Raw genomic sequence first — 14843 nt, forward strand, 5'->3', positions numbered from 1 at the left:
GATGAAACTCTTTTTTATTTTCAGTTTCCATAATAATGTTACATAAGTATACAAATGACAGGCACATACAGTCTGCACTGCTGCATGATGATGCACTAAGTCAGTAACCACCAATAACTTTGCTCATCTGTCACTTTTTGAAAATATTGTTATATTAAACAATTATGCAAAACAATATAGGATCATTAAATAAGTAATATTCTACACAGAGCACTAAGAGAATAGAAGAATCTTCTAAAAAATAAAATCCACTAAAATATTTTTGAATGCCTACTTTTTAACAATCCTGACTAGTGTCTGCCAGCACCATGTAAGCTGCATAATGGATGACTGGATTCCCGATAACAGTCACAGTTATGAAAACAGACAGCACGTTCTCCTCCCACAGCATCTCACATATTGATGCTTCCTAAGGCATTAAATTTTGCTGCATTTTACAACCTTTGGCGTATCATATTGACACCAAAGGTACCCTTTAGTGTTACTGTTGGACGCTACAGGAAGCCCACTATGTGATGCCCTGGGAACAACTGTGTCGGGTATTGATACTGCTGGTGCATTTTGGTATTAGTATTAGATGCTCCAGGAATATCAATTTACTTTATAGAACAACAACACACTACAAACAGTGACAATAGCACACACTCATTTCCTTACTATAGTAACCACGGGCTCCCCATTGTGAAACAATCATGAAAAGAAAAACATCTATCACTAAGGTCGAACCCGGGCCTCCCGTGGAAAAGTCCTGTGTCTTGTTATACCATTCACCATCCCCTCCTCCCCACATCTGGGTTTCTAATTAACTGGACTGAAAGTTAAGAGTGTCAATCAATGACGCAAACAGGAACCTTAAGCGTCTGCATATAAAGCAGAAGGCACTAGACAAAGTGATGATTTTTGATGCCTTGGGAATGAGAACGGGATTGTGACTGTGAATGGATTAATAAGAATCAGAGAAATGTATAACGCCTTGAGTACCAATAGGTAGAAAAGCGCTATCCACTATTTACCATTTATGATAAATTGACTCTTAAAAAGTGTGGGTGGACGCTTGGATCTTTTCTGCAGATCTTTGTCAGGCCTGCATGAACAGACTGATGCTGCCTACATGTTTGCAATTCCTCTCAAGCATTTGGCATAAGACCAAAGCTTAACAATGGCAGCAGGGATGGCCTGTGTGTCAGTCACACAGCTCTGTTTCTACTGTAAAACGGTCTGGCAAACAGAAAGTAGCAGTTTAAATACATGTGAAGTAACGATAACCTCTAAATACTAATGTTTGGTGTGAAGGTTTCAGCTCTGTGCTTCAGGTTCTGCTGGAATCAAAACGAGCCTGACTGGCTCTTGGCTGGCTGTGGAGCACACTGTGTTCGAAGATGCATAAAGTTGAGCGTTTCTCAGCTTGTCTCTGTAATGTTGCTGGGCACTCTCTGAGCAGAGGGTGCAGAGCTGCAAAGGTAGCAGTCATGCAATGTATGATACATACTTGTTATTTTTTTGCAGGCAAATGACATTAAACCTGCTTTTTAAAATCAGGTTTGATTTCTTCTAGATTTCACACATTTACGACACAAACGTACAATAATGAGGGTACTGCAGTGCACATAAATCCATTTCCTGATTACCCACATAATCTGGTTTCATTGAGTGACCAGGTTGCTTAAGTGCATGTAAATGCATGAGTGTGTGTGAGTGTACACAGCTGTTAAACAAACTGGACTTAAACTGGGTTTTAGAAGGTGGCTCAGCAGAGTGTGTTGAAATGACTTTCTCTGGTGAAAGGTTAGTGGGGCATGAGGATATTAAATAAGCACTTACACACATAGAATACATTTTAATTCATGTGAGAAACATGCAGCTGGTGAAAAGAATCATTGTTGTGAATATTAAAGTGCAACAATTTGCACTTTTTGTCATGGGTTTTGTTGCAGGTCTCTTCTTAAAGTAACACACCTGTTTGTTTTTTTGTGCAGGTGCATATAAGATATTGTGGGACTTGCGGGGGAGTAGTTTGGAATGAAAGGTAATACATACCAACACGGTGTGTGTGTCTGCCACCACAGGATCAAACAATGCAACGAGGATTTTACGTAAGCTTCACATGCCATTTTACACCCACAGTCTCAGAACTATTGCTGTAGGGTTAAACATCAGCAGTCACTTTAAAGGCAGCAGGTTATGCCGGAAGTGACTCGTCTAACCAGCTAACAGCTTATCACAAGAAGTATTTACATCAGAATAAATTTGCTTGTGTGGCATTTTCGCATCTATAAATGTTAACTGAAATTAGTAAGAAAACGTACTTTGAATATGTCAAGTCTATATTTCAATCCATTCATCGGGTCTGTCATCTACAGTACATTATTTACACTTTGACCTCTGTATAACAGAATATTTATCTGCTTCTAGCTGAAAAACTCCTCCAGATGATATCTGGTTTTTCATCATTAGGAGTTCAGATAATGTCATCTAGAGGAGCTCTCGAAAAGCAGGTTGACCATGATTACAAACGGTTAGTGATCAACGACATGACAGAATCAAAACTGAACGTTCCTTCAAGTAAAGTGAAAGCCGTCCTTTAAGTGTGTAGTGCCAGCTCTGCTCCTTTTTCTTCAAAGTAAGCATATACTTTATCAATTCCATTTAAGCAGCTCTTAAAATTAAGAATCAGAGATTATCAAAACAAAAATAATTATCAAATAAAAGAGTAACTATAGATGATTAATTATATTTATCTATTCAAACAATGGCCTGTGTGATTAGATGAATGATCAGCTGTCCAGAACAGAGCAGCTTCTCTACAGTTTATGAAAAATATGAAAGGTCAAATAAATGGGAAGGCTTTACAAAACCAGCCTGTCTTCCTCTGATGAGTGGAGTGGAATCATTGCTTTTGAAACTGTGTGTGCGTGTGTGCTGAGGGGGAGCAGTACAAACAAAAGTTCTGAATAGCCTGGCTTTCTCCCTCCAAATAAAAGACAGTGAGTGAGTGAAGAAGGGATGAATAGGGGAAGCAGTGAGAGAGGAGGCTGTGTGCTGCTCCGGCATGCAGCCTGTGAATTACCACAGCAGATGGTGTGTGTGTGTGTGTATTTGTGTGTATGTGTGTTTGAAACACAAAGAGCCCAGGAAGTAGCAGATGAGTGGCGTGCCGAGGCGCAAGCCACAAGACCTCTTGTCAATCACGTCCCTTTGCTGCCTGTCTTACTGCCTGGCTGGACAGACTGTCTGTTGCCGTCACTCACAAGCGTTCACCACCTGTCTCACTGCCTTCGATCACAAATTGTACATCTACACTGACCTGTTTTACTACAGTTGTCACTAATACAGATCTACACCACTTGCATTAGTGCCTACAAAACTCTGCAGATACACTATGTATGCCAGTCCATGCACTTGGGACATGTCTTTCACAGTGTGAAACTTTATGAGGTGTGAAAGTGCCCAACCATGCTCCACCTTTTCAGTGACTGGCTCGTTGTTTGGAGGGAACCCGAAGTCAACCACTTCACTTTCTGCCTCAGTCCAAATCATTCCATCCATAAAGGAGTGTGTGTACAGTCTTCCTCGGAAAACCTAGAATGGTTCGACAAGCTCTCTCTCAAGCTGCCTTCGAGGTTGTCTTTGAGGATAGACTCAATATTACCCAAATGATTCAGCACATCTTGTCCCCCTTTACAACAGCAACTCTTTCGTCCCACTATTGATTCCTGCCATTATGGCCAGGTTACACTTGTTGGTTGAAAAAGGAGAGGAGAAAGGCGTGTTCGTAGGCTGAGAGAGAAGAGGAAAGCTAAGAATGTAGGACTGACAGTAGGGACTTTGAATTTTGGGACTATGAGAGGGAAGGCTAGAGAGTTGGTTGATATGATGCAGAGAAGGAAGGTGGATATACTCTGTGTCCAGGAGACCAGGTGGAAAGGTAGCTAGGCTAGAAGCTTAGGAACAGGGTTCAGGTTGTTTTACCATGGGTCAGATCGGAAGAAAAATTGAGTATTCCAAAAGAGGAGTTTGTGAGGAATGTTCTAGAGGTGAAAATCAGACAGGTTGATGAGTCTGAATGTTGTGTGATGTTCAATGTTGTTAGTGGTTACATCTATATCTTATGCCGACGTTGTAATCTGAAAGAGATCAGTGACTGAGTAAAGTATTGGTAGGGGATAGTGTAGCCAGACAACACAGGACGGTGGTTTGTAAAATTACTCTGCTGGTGAGGAAGATAAGGAGGACGAAGGCAGAGCAGAGGACGAAGTGGTGGAAGTTGAAAAAGGAAGAATGTTGTGTAATTTTCAGGGAGGAACTGAGACAGACTCTGGGTGGTTTGGAGGTGCTTCCAGATGACTGGACCACTACAGCTAATGTGATCAGGGAGACAGGTAGGAGGGTACTCGGTGTGTCATCTGGAAAGAGGATAGTGGACAAGGAAGTTCAGGAGTGTATACAGAGAAAGAGGTTAGCTAAGAAGAAGTGGGACACTGAGAGGACTGAAGAGAGTAGACAGGAGTACAGGGTGATACAGCGTAAGGTGAAGGTAGAGGTGGCAAAGGCCAAACAAAGAGTATATGAGGACTTGTATGTTAGGTTGGACACTAAAGAGTAAGAGGTGGATTTGTACAGGTTGGCCAGACAAAGAGATAGAGATGGGAAGGATGTGCAGCAGGTTAGTGTGATTAAAGATAAGAATGGAAATGTATTGACGAGTGCCAGGAGTGTGATGGGAAGAAAGAAAGAGTACTTTGAAGAGTTGATGAATGAGGAAAATGAGGAAATGGGAACGAAGAGTAGAAGAGGTGACTGGTGTGGAGCAGGAAGTAGCAAAGATTAGTAAGAGTGAAGTGAAGAGGACGTTGAAGAGGATGAAGAGTGGAAAGGCAGTTGGACCTGATGACAAACCTGTGGAGGTATGGACGTGTCTAGGAGAGGTGGCATTAGAGTTTCTGACTACTTTGTTTAAAAAATTCTTGGAGAGTGAGAGAATGTACTGGTGCCCATTTTTAAGAACAAGGGAGATGTGCAGAGCTGTGGCAACTACAAAGGAATAAAGCTGATGAGCCAAACAATGAAGTTGTGGGAAAGACTAGTGGAAACTAGGCTAAGGACAGAGGTGAGCATTTGTGAGCAACAATATGGTTTCATGTCTAAAAAGAGTACAACAGATGCAGTATTTGCTTTGAGGATGCTGATGGAGAAGTACAGAGAAGGTCATAGGGAGTTGCATTGTGTCTTTGTAGATTTAGATAAAGTGTATGACAGGGTGCAGAGAGAGGAGCTGTGATTTTGTATGAGGACGTCTGGAGCGGCAGAGAAGTATGTTAGAGTGGTGCAGGACATGTATGAGAGCTGTAAGACAGTGGTGAGGTGCTGTAGGTGTGACAGAGGAGTTCAAGGTGGAGGTGGGTCTGCATCAAGGATCAGCTCTGAGCCCCTTCTTGTTTGCTCTGGTGATGAACAGACTGACAGATGAGCTTAGACAGGAATCTCTGTGAACTATGATGTTTGCAGATGACATTGTGATTTGTAGTGAGAGCAGGGAGCAGGTGGAGGAAAATCTAGAGAGGTGGAGGTCTGCTCTGGAAAACAGAGGAATGAAGCTTAGCCGCAGCAAGACAGAATACATGTGTGTCAATGAGAGGGACCCAGGTGGAATGGTGAGGTTACAGGGAGCAGAGGTGAAGAAGGTGCAGGACATTAAGTACTTAGGGTCAACGGTTCAGAGCAACAGAGAGTGTGGAAAAGAGGTGAAGAGGCGAGTGCAGGCAGGTTGGAACGGGTGGAGAAAAGTGTCAGTGTGTGTTGTGTGATAAGAATATCAGCAAGAATGAAAGGAAAGGTGTTCAAGACGGTGGTGAGACCAGAGATGTTGTTCGGCTTAGAGACAGTGGCACTGAAGAAGAGACAGGAGGCAGAGCTGGAGGTAGCAGAGCTTAAAATGTTGAGGTTCTCTTTGGGAGTGACGAGGATGGACAGGATCAGGAATGAGGACATAAGAGGGACAGATCATGTTAGATGGTTTGGAGATAAAGTCAGAGAGGCCAGATTGAGGTGGTTTGGACATGTTCAGAGGAGAAACTGTGAATATATCGGTAGAAGGATGCTGAGGTTGGAGCTGCCAGGCAGGAGGTCTTGATGATGACCAAAGAGGAACTTTTTTTTGTGGGGCTAATAGATGCAGCCAGCCTGTATCTTCTGGTTAACTGAACTCACCTGTTCCAGGTAGCAGCAGTGGCAGGGCAGGTGTCCTTGAGGACCAGGACTGAGAACCACTGCACTAGAGAAAGCTCTGTGTGTGCATGTATGCCAGGAGGTGGAATGATCTTTTGCAATTTCACAATCATAAGAACTGCTTCAAAACACCCGGATCTGCATGAAAAGGAGCTATTTCATGCATTTATGTAATGACACTTTTTTGGAGAAGTTAATGAACCTTGGCTTTTTTTGGAGCAGAATTATAAAGTTTTTGTTTATGGTTTACCAAACATTGCTTAGTCAGCTCCCCATGTGATTTCTTCACTCATTGTTCTATAATCATCATATAAAACATTTTTATTACATTGCGCCTTGAAGCACTCCTGTTTTTACAGCCTTGTTTGATGGCATATTTTTCTTATCACTATCTGTCAGTGTGATACAGTTTTTTACTGCACCCAATGCAGATGGTAGGAATTATAGATAATAATGTTCTGATATGCAAACTGGCTCATATTGATCATACAACCCTCTTAAAGTTAGCCTCATTAGCCTCTCACTTGTGATATGCACTTCTCCCACTGTGTTTGTAGTCCTGTCTGATTGACAATTTACACACACACAAATACACAGACCATGACGTACACTGTGTGTGTGCGTGCCATGTCTCGTGGATGGCATAACATGCCCTTCTTGGGTGGCAGACCCTCCTACATAACAGCTGGTCCTGCTTGCCTCCAACAGAGCCGGTGGGCAGATTAACAAAACAACTCAGGGAGCTCTGCTAGACAAAACAGTCACACGATGTTAGTGTGGGACTACAGTTGATGATTTAGAGGTTTTCAATCATATGCCACTTTGTCTGCAACTAAGACATCAGACAATGCTTTATCTACTGTACAAAAACAGGTACTTACATTTGACTATTTGCTGATACTGAGTACTGATTTAAGAACCAAACAGTTGTGCTTCAATTCTGACACTGGACAGTAAAAATCTCATCCAGCCATGGCTGTAGTCATGTAGTGAGCATTGGAGGCCACGAATCAAAACCCTAAAAAATACCCCTTCTTCCCCTGCCAGCCCCTCAAGAAAAATATGACATCTGCATGAAAAATACACGCTTCAGCACTTACTTCACTCCGGAGACCGTTGTTAGACAAACATTGAACATTTATTGTACTTCCTTCTCAACTTAGCCGATAACCATTCATAAATATATCATTGCCATAATGCTTTTAAAAAAAGAAAAACAGAATTGAAAGCCTAAAGTATATAACAATCATATCTCGTTCTAGTTTTTAATACATTAGCAATTATTTAAACACTGCGTCTGCTAAATGTCTTGTTTTTATAACGATTGTACCTGTGCACAGCAGTCCACAGTCCGCAAATACACTGTTGCCCATGAAAATATTTTGACAATGTGATTTATTTTCGATAGATAAAGTGTATATTTTCTCAAAACTTTATTGATCAATCTCTTCAACATATCACAGTGAAAATTAAACCACAATTAACCTTTGCAAAAAAAAAGGAACTTTTTGGGCAACAGTGTATTTTGAAATAACAGCTTCTATACGCAGCCTATATATTATATATTATTTTATATTATTTATTTAATTTTAATTACATTTTTATTTTAATATATTGGGTGAATATTTAAAAAATATCTGTATTTGAATTTGAATATATTATCACAATTATGACCTTACATCGATCCACTGCATAGTGAAAATGACTGCAACTGTATCTTGACTTTAGCAGAATATAACAGTCATGTTTTACTATTGTCGTTTTCACTTATCTTAAAAAGTACAAGTACACAAGTGCAGTATCGGACCCAAAACTGGTATTAGTGTTGGACATCCGTAGTTTCCCCCATGTAAGAACACATGAAGCAACGGTTGATGAGCTCCTTGTTGAGACTTTATAGTATAGTACACAAGAGGAGTTACTCAAGAAATAAGGAGGAACAACCTAATAAGTAATGAGTCACTAATGAGCAGGAAACGATCCCTGGCTCCTCCGCTCACTTGTCTTTGAGCAAGACACTGAACCCCAACTTACCTCCCCCATCGGTGTGTGAGTGTGTGTGATTGTTAGTGCGAATGGGTGAATAAGAAGCAGTGTGAAGCACCTTGAGTGCCAAAAGGTAGAAAAGCACTATATAAGTGCAGACCATTTACCATTCCAGTATAACTATTTGCAAACACCATTTGCAGAAAATGACAATGTGTAAAATGCTGTTCAACAGCTTGTGGCTTCCTCTGTCTTAGTTTTTGCCTCATAATGCTCCAAAAATTTTCAGTGAGTGACAGGTCTGAGCTGCAGGCAGGTCAGTATACATTAGCTTCCAGATAATCTTTACTGTAGAACCATGATGTTATTATTTATTGTATGCAGAATGTGGTTTGGCATTGTGTTGCTGAAATAAGCAAGACCCTCCCTGAAACATGTCTGGATGTTATGTTTCAACTGTGCCCAAAGAACAAGCCTGATGTTTTTTCTTTTCTTAGCATGGAGGACACAGTTTCCAGAAATAAAAAAAAATAACATTGACTCGTCACTTAACACTTCATCTCAGTTTATTTTTTTTTCTGGATTTTGTTTATGGCACTATCCCTTATAAACAGATTTGTCTGGATTCTCTTACATTTTTAAATGGCATAATGAAGTGTAGGTGACGAAATCTCCAAATTCTTTGCAATTTTCCACTGAGAAATGTTATCTTACAGATAATAAACATGCAGTGTTTTAGTGATGAATATTGCTTTTTCTAGTGCTTTGTTGCTAGATAGAATGTATCAAATTTTTTATCATCAAATTTGTCTGTTTCTGGTTTAGTTCTGTCATTTTCACTTTTACTCTTTATAAAATTGATTTGATGTGAACTGATCTTTATGTTTTGAAGCATTAATGTGCATTTAATCAAAAGGGATTGTAACAGCTCAGACCCCAGCACTTTTATCAGAACATACAGTCACAATACATTAGGGTGAATGAAACACAATGAAGGCGCGTGTTTTCCAACTGACCCACCACCTTGTAGAACCTCCTTTGTAAATAAACATAATTGAAAGGTCATTTGGTGTGTCATTATAGCAGTGCAACCCCGTACTTGTGTATCTCTGTGTAAATAAAGTCAGAGCTAATCCCTAGCATGGACACATCATCCCATCACCAATATGCCTGGAATGTCAACAGACATTTTTTGCATCTTGTCTCCTCATCTTTCATCCCTCTCCTCCCTCTGAGTAATAATACTTCAGGATTAAGCTCACACACACAATTCTTGTACATATATTTTTTTTATATCTAACTCTGTCTTTCATTGGGATTTGTTTGTTATGAGAGGGAAGTTTGTGAACAAGAAGGATCCTTGAGGTAGTGATGAGATGGAATCATGAGAAAGCCTCTCATTATTATTGCATGGAAGGAATACAGAGGTATAAAGTCAGTCACTGTGAGGTATGTAGAATGTTGGTGTGGGTTTGCAGACATTGTGAGGTACAGTAAATGCTCTTCAAAAATCTTCTTCAAGCTTTCATAAGTTATACATTTATACTAAAAGTCAGTCAAAAGCCATATGTGTTTGTAGGAGGAGATGTATATAGTGAAAACACACATACACTGGAACCCCCCCCCCCCCTCACCTCTACAACGCGTTTTAGCATCTTTCTACTTTCTGTTTTGATTTGACTCACGCTACTACACACCAACAAGGCTGGTGACTTGTTTTCACAAGCCATTTTTGCTAACGGGTTTTGGCTTGTCCTTTGCACGTTCATTTGGCCAGATGCCCTTCCTGCCACATCCCCCCCATTCTATCAGGGTATGGGACTGGCACCAGGGTGTCTCTTGGTGGCTCTACAGGGCCACAACAGTTGGGTAGGATTCAAACCCGTTGTCTTCTGCATCCTAACCCAATGCTCTACCACTGGGTCACCAAGCCCCCTGTGATAAACATGTAGTAAAAAACCAGAATCATCTTTCTCTTCATTGTGTTTAGAATGAGTTCATATTAGGTAGTAAAATCACTGTCTGCTTCAGTGTATGCTGGAATGAATGCACTCACTCAATTTGCTCTCACCCATCTTTTGCTGAACTCTGTCAAAGCATTCTATTTGCATAAAGTTAATCTTTTTCAGCTTTTCCTGTCATGTCATGGGGTTCCTTTTGTCTCTGTCTGAAGAGGCTGTGCTGGGTTTCATTGACGATGAATAGCAGCTGTTGCAGGCCAAAGGACACTTTGCAAGTAGTGTGAACACAGCAACAGGCAGCTACTACTGTAAAAAAAAAAAAAACATGTAGCCAGATGTATTAGCTTTTTGTGGTCACGTTCATGGATGGATTACTGAACAGACCTATCAAGCACAGGCCCAGGAGTCCAGGAGGTCAGGGGGTGTAATGTGAAGTGAGCCCAAATAAGGTGCAGAGCTCAATTGACAGGCAAACTAAAATGACTACTAAACATGTAATGGAAAGAGGAAAAAATGATTAGCCAAAGAGAGGCAAAATGATCAATGCATGACGACAAACTGCCAAACAAACCATACCGCTTCCATACTTTCAATAAAATCAGTTTGTTTTTCTCTTGTCTCTTTCAGTTAGCTGAGGGGACCTTAACCTACCTCTGCTCTGGGACCCATTTTCATATGACACAGCCATAGTGAATAGTGACCAGAAAAATCAGTAAATGCTGGTGTAAATCTACAAAGTTCTCTTCCGAGTTGACTAATCACATTTTTTCTCTTTCTTTCTTTCTTTCTTTCTTTCTTTCTTTCTTTCTTTCTTTCTTTCTTTCTTTCTTTCTTTCTTTCTTTCTTTCTTTCTTTCTTTCTTTTGTTTTATTGTGGCTTTAAAAACACTTTGATTTGCCCATAAAAGGCTATTTTCAGGTGGATGTGATGTCATTTAAAGCAGTGGTCTCATCAGTTTTACTGGAACAGTGGTAGCCAGGACCCTGACACATGCAACTAAAAGCCAAGAGTCTGGGTTCTGCACAGCTAAAGGATGGTGGATGATGAAGGATATTTTTGTCTGCTTTTGGTTTGAGCAGTAGATTATTGCATTTTGGTCCACTCTGTCACTGAGTACCTTTAACTTTTACTTTTAAACCAACTTAAAAAGAAATGAAAACACATTTAGTTCAGCTAATTTAACTCTGGCTATAAAAAAATTGACAGTAAGTACTCATTTTATACTCAAAATGTATTTTTGTAAAAGGAGAAGTCCTTAGTCCTTTCCATTCATTTATCTATCCAGATCTGTAGGTGCCTCAGTATAGACTGGAGCAGCTGAGTAGTTTCATTATTCTCTTTGGTATGTGTCATGGCTGTGGTTTAAAGATATTTGTGGCATGTGTAAACAACAGTATTTGGCTGTAATTGGTGCAGCATAGTTAGAAAGGCATATTCTGTCAGTTCCTTCTCATCGGGAACTCTCCTAATATTTACCCACACTTCACCTCAGGCACTTACTGTGAATAAGAAGAGGGAAATCAACTTTCTTCTACAGTATTTAGGGAAGGGTGATGCGTGTAGGTGTGAGTGTGTGTGTGTGTGTGTGTGTGGGGGGGGGGTGCTTTGTGGAGAAGGAGAATCAAAGGACTCAGTCGCAACATATGAGTCAAATTATTATTATTTTGATTCTATTAACATTTCATTTTAGTTGAACCTGAAAGAGAAAGGCAGAAAACAGTCATCGGTGTTAAATAAGGTAAAATGTGCTAAGAGCAGAAAGAAGTAGAAAGACACATTTATTATAGAGATTAAATGGTGGAAGATGACGGAAATTTGTCTACAATGGCTGTATAAGTAAAAAATCTACCAATGACTTATGTAATAAATCCTGTCAGTAGTAAATCTCTAGGTATGTTTTCCCTACAATAATTGTGTTGTATAAAAGAAAGATAATCATCAAGCCACAAGGAAAATCTATTTTCTTCTTTTGCATTGTTTCTTAATCTTGAGACAAATGAGTTGGGAGGGTGCCTGTGAAAATGTGCAGAGTTACAATATAGAAAACTATATTGTCAGTATGCCACCTGCATTAATAGCTGAAGTATTAATCTTGAATAAATGCAGGTCAAAAACATAACCCTAGTTTACTCCACTGACAACACTGAGCCGTATGGAATAGAGCCCAGTAACTTCAAAACTTTGAGTCCTACGTGACAGATATTGACAGACACCAGTCCACTGTTTGATCAGACGACCCTGTAGCAAGCTTATTTTGCTTGCATTTGGCTTTAATTATACTGTCATGAATTAGCTAAAATGAGCTACTGTATATTCCGCAGACATTTTTCCAGCTCTGCAGGTAGTCTGTATTTGCTTTTGTTATTGTGGTATTGGGCTCTAAATCTGAGAAATTTTACAAGTATAAGTAAAGTATACAAAGGTTTATAAGTACAAGTAAAGCACACAAAGGCAGGTTCGGGCTAATGCCTCACACCAAAGACAAATATTTCTTAGTAGTACTTTTTAAACTATATTTATTATCTGAAGTATTGCAATAAAGCTCGAGTTATTGAAGTAGCCTACTTACAACCGAAGCCATGATCTTTCCCTAAACATAATGAACATTTTCGCCCAAGACTAACCTAACTTTTACCATTTTAAACCCTTAAATGCATATAAAATAGTTTGACCATAAATATAAACGTGTTATACACTCCATCAGGATGCTGATCCAGCGGCAGTGATAGTTGGTTTTGGCCTTTTAATAGCATTTATATACAATAGCACCAGTCTGCCCAATCAGTGTACTGCTTTAGTGTATAGATTGGCTCGTGGGGGCAGTAGAGGGCAATGACTACAATGTCTTGATTGAAATGGTAATTTCAGTTTAAGCAAACGTTGATCACATCAGCTGGTAGACGCTGAGACTGTAAAAATACCTTTGAAGACGCAGCCTGCTGTGCGAACAGGTAAAAATTTGCATTTCGATTTTTCAAATCACAAAGTAACACACAGAAAGATGGGGTCACAAATGGGGTTAGGCGGGATTATGATGCAGCTTTCGAGTGACATATGTGTGGAGTGTTCACTTCATTTTGTGAGTTGAGGCTTTGAGGGCTTCATTATCATCTCTGGTTTTATGGAGTAGGGTGCATGCATCAACCAGCTGCTGTCCCCTGCTCATTAATTACTACAACCAAAAACACTGTCACTAATAACAATAGAAGCTACAGTAAGCCAGTATTCTATAACTATCAGCTAATTCTTCATCATACATACTTAAAGGTTCAGGTGTAGGATTTCTGGATTCACCAAACAATTGTTGTGTTAATGTAATTGAATCTGGTAGTAATTTAATCTGGCACTAATTTGCACAGATTATCTTGTTGGAAGACTGTACATTTGTTTTAAGTGCAGCACCATCAAGCTTGCTATTGTTTTGGCACGTATCCAGCAGAGATAAATGAAATACTGTAGGTTTCATAACCCGGGCCTCCTTACCCATGCATTATTTCCATAATTTTTGCATAATTTGCATAGTATTTGCATTCTGACCCTTAGCTGGCCTCAGCTGCATGGTACAGTTGTGGAGGGGAAAGCCCGCTGGCTGTTACTCATTACACAATCAGGAAGCACTGACAGCAGCTGGTCAAGAGCCTCCAGCTACAAGGAGTTCAACCATACTAGGGAAGTTTTCCAGCAGGCAGCTGAAGTGAAATGAACAGCTGAATTCACTGTAACAACTTCTGCTTCTCCCCTGTGCTCTGGCATAGTTTAGCTGGTGGAAACCGCATTGTTGTGTGTCTAGATAGAGCATGCCACACTCATTTTGCTATAAGATGTTTGGTTGTCACATAAATATCAGGTACATATTTAAATCTTAATTATTATTGTTGAATTAAAAGTAAACACAGATGAACCAAAACTCACATGGAAACTCAAATCATTAACAAACTTGATTCATTTCATAACTACACTAACTGATGCAGAGACAGACAAAAACATACTGAACATGTCAAGTCAGAAGGAATGTGATTCCTTCTCTAACAGCTTCCAGGATGTGACCGAGTCAAGTCTAGCATCAGATTCTGAACTTGTGCTGCAGAAGCAATACATTAACCTGCTGACCCAAACTGCAAGCAGATAAAAAACAAAGCAGACAATACAGACATACATGGTCTAATATGCATCCCCTTGTGCGCACGCTCTGATAAGATAGCATTTCGTTCTCTTGTGCTCTACTTGCTCCGTCTGCGTGGGAAAACTAAAAGGAATGCACCATCACATCTCACAGAGCGTTCTCTCACCACCACAGACAGTCAACTTGTTAGCTAGTTCATTCCTGCCCATACAGGCACATTAGAAGGCTCGGCCTACTAAACTTTAACTCTGGCATGTGGGAAAGGTTACTTGTAAAAGCTGCAGGGGCAAACATGGTGTCAGTCAAAACAGGTTCAGAAGCATGTTGGATGACAAAAGCAGGCTGGATTCAGCAGACTGGTTCTCTAAACACAGACAGGTTTAACACTGCTGAAAATGTTTTAAACTCGGATAGCAAAGCTCACTGTCAGCAGTTTTCCAAAATAAAAATAAAAAAACACTGTCATTATGGATTATGTTTTCTAATCCCAAATCTGCAGAAAGCATGAGAGATCCTACTTTCCAAAGCAAAAGGAAGGCGCTTACCAT

This window comes from Channa argus, chromosome 2 (assembly GCF_033026475.1).
Source record: "Channa argus isolate prfri chromosome 2, Channa argus male v1.0, whole genome shotgun sequence".
Lineage (NCBI taxonomy): Eukaryota > Metazoa > Chordata > Actinopteri > Anabantiformes > Channidae > Channa > Channa argus.